Source organism: Marmota marmota, unplaced genomic scaffold (genome assembly GCF_001458135.2).
Source record: "Marmota marmota marmota unplaced genomic scaffold, marMar, whole genome shotgun sequence".
Taxonomy (NCBI): domain Eukaryota; kingdom Metazoa; phylum Chordata; class Mammalia; order Rodentia; family Sciuridae; genus Marmota; species Marmota marmota.
The window spans coordinates 44,673,447-44,679,496 of record NW_026000005.1 but is presented as its reverse complement, the minus strand read 5'-3'; the positions used below and the strand labels follow the sequence as shown (position 1 = coordinate 44,679,496).

The 6,050-nt window shown below is 39.8% G+C and overlaps 1 protein-coding gene across 6 annotated transcripts in view; it reads left to right on the top strand.

Annotated features, from left to right (window-relative positions):
* The window catches only part of Pid1 (phosphotyrosine interaction domain containing 1), a 224,686-nt gene that overhangs the window by 135,040 nt on the left and 83,596 nt on the right, over positions 1–6,050 (top strand). The window lies entirely within an intron of this gene.

Here is a 6,050-nt window from a genome sequence, read left to right as displayed (position 1 = left end):
ATTCACAGGTATGAAATATAGTTCCTGAATCTCATTTCCAAGATCTGTTAACCACAGGAAAGGCAAACATGAAACATGAGAAAAAGACTTTAAAAATGTAATTAGAAAGAATGAAAGGTGATGCTGTCAGAATTCATTGCTACAGACAGTAACCCAGATCTTTCTTGTTTGTAACTGTTTAATATACTCAAATACTCTATTGGTATTTTCTTTGTTTTCTCCTCTTTTTATAAATTCTTCTCTCTTTTTTTTTTTACTTAAAATATTCAAAATGTCAGTTGCTTCAGAAAAGTTAAAAGAAACAATCCAGTAATAAAATGGGGCCATCCTCTATTGTGGGAAGTCAGGACGGATGGACAGATTATGATAAAGAAAGTTGGTTGGCTACTATCCATACAATGTAGCCACCAACACAAACAAAACCCCAGACTTCTCTTTTGAAAGTCCTTCTGAGGTCAAAGAGAAAAAAATAAAATTAACTCAGTGTGATGCCTGAGAGTGAACATTTCATTCTGCTTTGGTTTCGCCCCAGGTTTTAATTTATCAAACACATACAGAGAATGTCTCTCCTGCTACTTTGCAGTCTTGCTGTGTTTCATTTAACACAGAGCAGAACAGAGTCTGATAGAAATGTGCCCCGCCAGGATGGTGTTCCATAAAGTAGTTCATTACTTGGCACTGGCCTACTTTGTGAACTAGAGTCTGGGAGAAAATGTTTGCAAACCAAATAGCTGGGAAGGGATTTGTAATCCAGAATATATAGAGAAATAGTGCAACTCTATAATAAAAAAAAAAAGACAAAACGATCCGATTAAAATATGGGCAATTGGTTTAAATAGACAGTTTGTCCAAGAAAATATACATATAGTCAATAAGCACATGGTCACTAATTATTAGGGAAATAAAAATCAAAATTACCACGAATACCATTCCACACCTACTAGGATGGCTAGAATAAAACAGAAACAGAAATTAACAAATATCAGACATAAAACATGTGTGAGTGAGGAAGAGGAGAAAGTGAGGCCCTCCTCTGCTGCTGGGGGGAATGTGAAATGGCACAGCCACTTTGGAAGATGCCTCGACAGTTCTTCAAAATGTCAAACCATGTCGCCCAGAAATTCCATTTTTAGAAATATACACTCAAGAGAAAGATACCCCAAACAGATGGAAATCTATGTTCCAACAAAAACTCATACCAAAGTAAGTTATTTATATTGACCCTAAACCCCAAACCCCAAACCCAAATAACATCAACCGATAAGTCAATGAAATGTGATCTGTCTACGCAATGGAATATCATTTGGCAATACAAAGAGATGAAGAATGGACACTTGCTGCAACTTCGATGAACCTTGATACTATCATGCTACGTGAAAGAAGCAGGGAGGCTGAGAATCCCACCCTCCGCTGTCTCCAAGCTGTAGAACCAGGGAAGCTGGTGGTGTCGTTCCTAGGCCTGAGAGTCAGAGAGGCACTGGTACAGGTGCCAGTGCAAGTCTGCAGGCCTGAGAACCAAGGGTGATTAGGGCAGGAGAGGATGAGGTTTCCCACTTCAGCAATCAGAGGGAGCAGGAATCCAGCCTCCCGCCATGTTGTTCTGTTCTGGCTCTCAACAGGTGGCATGTTGCCCAAGCACACTGGGGAGGACCATCTGCTTTACCCAGTCCACCACTTCAAATGATCATCTCTTTCAGAAACACCCTTACAGACTCACCCAGAAATAATCTTTAATTAGACACCTGGTCCTTCTGTGGCACAGTCAAATTAACACATAAGATTAACATTCTATTTCTTTCTAATAAGCTTAAGGTCGTTGAATTTTTCCAGATATGCTGTCCCTTGTCATCCTGCCTTGTTCCCAAATGGCCTCATGAGGTGTTTTGCTCAGCTGAAGTATAAATTATATGGTTGTCTTAGGAAGTAAGTGTGGCCCCTATCAGTGATGGCTTTAAGAAATAGGTAACATGAGATTAAACATTTGAATTATTTTTAGACATTGATTTCTACTATTTTAGAAAACTTAAAAAATACGTAAACTCTTCAGGCATTTCCCTATATCATCCCCATAGAAATGAAGTGTAGGGCACACTAGAAAGCATACAGAATTTGATGTGGATCTTGACTTGCCATATACTGACTGTACAATTTTAAACAAACTCATTCATTTCTTTAAGCCATAATTTCATGATTATGAAAGAGAAAGCATAATGCTTTACAGAAAGTGAGTAGTAAATGAAGTAACATGTAAAGTGCTTTGTTTTAGAAGGCTGCGTGTAGATGGTTATCACTATGGCTGAAGACACATTTTTTTTTCAGTAGTTTAATTTCTGTAGAAAAATGACTGCAGGTGTTCCTCAGCTTTCTGTTGCTGTGACCAAAATACCTGACAAGAACAACTCAGAGGAGGAAGGTTTATTTGGGCTCACAGTTTCAGAAGTGTTGTCCCGTGGTTGGCTGGTGCCATTGCTTTAGGCCTGAAGTGAAGCAGAAGAAGAAAGCTGCTCAGCTCCTGGTGGCTGGGAAGTGGGTAAGAGGAGCCCAGAAATAAGATACAGTCCCCAAGAGCAAACTGCCAGTGACCTACTTCTTCCAACCGGGCCTCGTGTTCACAGTATCCCCCCCCGCCACAGTAGTCTACTTGATTATCAATGGATTAATCCATTCTTGAGGTCAGAACCCTCATGTCCCAGTCACTTTCCAGGAGCCCCACCTCTGACTCTGCTGCGTTGGGGACTGACTGAGCCTTAAAAATGTGAGCTTTGGGGGAACATTCCAGATCCAAGCCATAGCACTGATTGGTTCCCCCCACATTCCCCACTCTGGTACTTTTTAGCAGTCTGGATTCTGAACCTGATACTCCTGCTAGTGTAAAAAAGGGAGTTCAGGTGGAGAAAATAAATTGTGTGTAATATCTTAGAAGGAAACTTGAGACTAGTCACCCTGATTGGATTTTTTTGAGCAGGTAAGTGTAATTTCATGAAATTAGCTACAGACTTATGTATGTTCAGGACTCTTTTGCTCCTGAGATATAACAGATTTCTTTTTTATAATTATGGTGGTCCAGATCTTGGATTTTTTAATTCATTCATAAAAATGGTATTTCATTGACAAAGATCATGCCATTCTAAGTAGGACTGGTGTATTTTCCTCTCTGGTTATATATTACTTAAATCCTTTTATGTTTAATATTGTTTCCCAAGAACAGTATGTTAATGTTACTTGAAGTCTTTCTTCCATGAAGGGGAGGGATAGTCCTGCAGATTCACATTTTGAGATACTTTTATGATAATGCTTTGAAATAGCAAAAGAAAAAGTTAAAAGCTTTAATAGAGAAACTACTCTCCATTCAAAAATGTGAAAGAAGTCAAAATCATATATGTACTTACTTGCTGAATCTGTCTCAAAATGTGAAATCTGGAGGACTATCTCTCCGCTTCATGGAAGAAAGACTGGGACAGTGAGCTATTAAATAGTTCACTCTTGGTCTCAGAGAAAGCCAGTGACAGAGCCAGGAGTTTTTCATCCTTGGTAGCATTAAGGATATTGCCTTAATGTCCTTAAGGACACTTAAACAAGCATGGGAATGCAGGGAAGGCCCTGAAGAAATAGGCACCCCTTAGCTAAGACTAGAAAGATGAGATAGGGGTGTTGGTGCACACCTGTAATCCTTGTGGCTTGGGAGGCTGAGGCAGGAGGATGGTGAGTTCAAGGATAACTTCAGCAACTTAGTGAGACCCTGTCTCTAATTAAAATATTTTTTAAAAGGGATGAGGATGTGGCTTTGTGGTTAATCTCCCTTAGGTTCATTCTCTGGAGAGAGAAAAACAAAAAGACTAGAAACACAAGAGAGTGTGGTAGGTGGTGGAGGATTCATAGCAGGTGGCCGGTGAGGGGAAGTCTAGGCAAAGAAAGAATATGAGCAAAGATCCTTAAGGCAGCAAGGACCTGGGCATGTTTGAGAAGCAGAGAGGTTTGAAGTGAGAGATCAGGTGGAAGGACATGATGGGGACAGGCAGGTCAGAGTCATGGATGACCTTTGGACTTGATCTAGAAGAGCCTTGGAGATTTCAACAAATGTCATAGAGCAATGGAAGTTAATATTATTAAAAAGTTCTGGGAAGATAGGGGTATCATCACCCTGACCGCAGTTAAAGGAAGGGTGGATCAAAGCAAGGATGCATAGGAGACCCACCTGGAGGATTTTTGTAATAATCCAGACTTACAATAGAGTCACCATTGACTGGGAGAAGGTAGTGGAGAGAGGCATGAGACTCTGAGATTGAGAAGAGAACCTTCGTGGTAGGTGAAGACAGTGAGGTTGACAGCTCTCCAGATTAGACATGAGAGATTTGTTGTGTGGCATGATTTCATTTGACAATGAGGGTCTAACTAGAAGAAGAAAATGTTTTGGTTTGGTTTTGGTTTTGGTTTTGTTTGGGGCAGAGGGAGCAGTAATACAAGAGCAATCTTTGGAGTTTACTAAAATAAGGGCATGGATCTGGATGTATTGATCCAGGGCTCCAAATAGAGGACTGGGATGAAATTAAAAAATGTCCAATGGATGAGAAGCAAGAACTTAAAAGGAGACCAGGTGTGTATATCCAGTCGGTCCCCTTACAATGGGGGCATGAAGCTATGTGGGAGGATAAGGTCATCGGGAGGGTGAGGCAGCTGAGAAGACACAGAGCCCAGCAGTAGTTGGCTGACCTGTTAAGATATGCATTATCAGGAGACCATCGATGGCAAGGGTTAGGGTGGGGACAGCAAGGCTGAAGGCAGTGTCTAGAGATCTGCAGTAGCACCTCAGAGAGGACACATGAAAAACATCCAGGCAAAAGTGAAAAGACCAGGAGTGTGTGATTTAGAAAGCAAAGCAAGAGGTGTGCAGATGCCACCTAGACAGAGAGGATACGACACCATTGGCATGATGAATGACCCAACTTGAACTTGGGATGCACAAAAATGTAAGTTCTCAGCAAATGATTTTATTCTAAAAACTCAATGGTTCACTACTGATTCTTTAGGATTCCTCTGCTGAATAATTTTAATGATTAAGTTGATTTAATTGTTGCTTTGGATTTTACTTGGAAGCCAGTTGAAGATGGAATGAAACCCAAAGCAATAAAAAGTCAAATTTGGTCAACTTGCCTCTGGATTCAGAGCTTCAGAAAGTTCATACAGCACCTTTGAGTTTGTTAAGTTCAAGGACTGAACAACATGAACTATTGAAGATAGCTTTTCAGCATGACTAGAGAATGCAGGCCACATCTGGTGTCCCATTATTATGAACCAACGTTCCCAGTTTCCTACAGGCTCCTGAGACTTACCCAGGAGTAGAACAGAATGCAAAAAATAAGACTTAGGTGGAAGATCTTACAAACAGATTAGGACATAATACTACTGGAGGATTCAAATCATGTATTTCTCTCCTTAAATTCTGCTTTGAAATGTGTAGTTTACAGCGAATTTTTGAAAGATTCACATTTCCTGCTGGTGCTATGGAATCTCCTTTAATTATTAAACAGGTGCTGCACACCTGAATGAGGAATGCAGCTGCTTGTTTTGGTTGGAATATTCACATAAAAAAGTAGAGTAAAATAAGAAATTCAATTTTCCCTTGGCTATAAATTCCAGGTATCCTATTATTCCTCCCACAATTAAGACAACTACAAATCTAAAATTCTATTTTTTTCCTTATCTTATAGTAACAATATGTGAGAGATAAGGTAGAAGAAAGTGAATAAATTTTACCATTGGAGTTATATTAGGTCTGCCATTGATTGAGAGCTTGGATACTTGAATTTTAGAGATCCAGTAAAAAATATATGGAAAATCCAGGGTGCATACTTCTAGAGATTCCTAACATGCAAACCTTGGTTTCAGAGAGCTTGTGGTTGAGAGGGGGATAAACAAGTGTATTCAGATAATTATAAAATAAGGAGGTGGTTTCTATTACAAAGATGTGTTTTAGGGACGCAGAAGAGGAATAATGAATGTTCAGGGAGAGGATTCACAGAGGACATAATAATGTGAACACTGAACAGTCA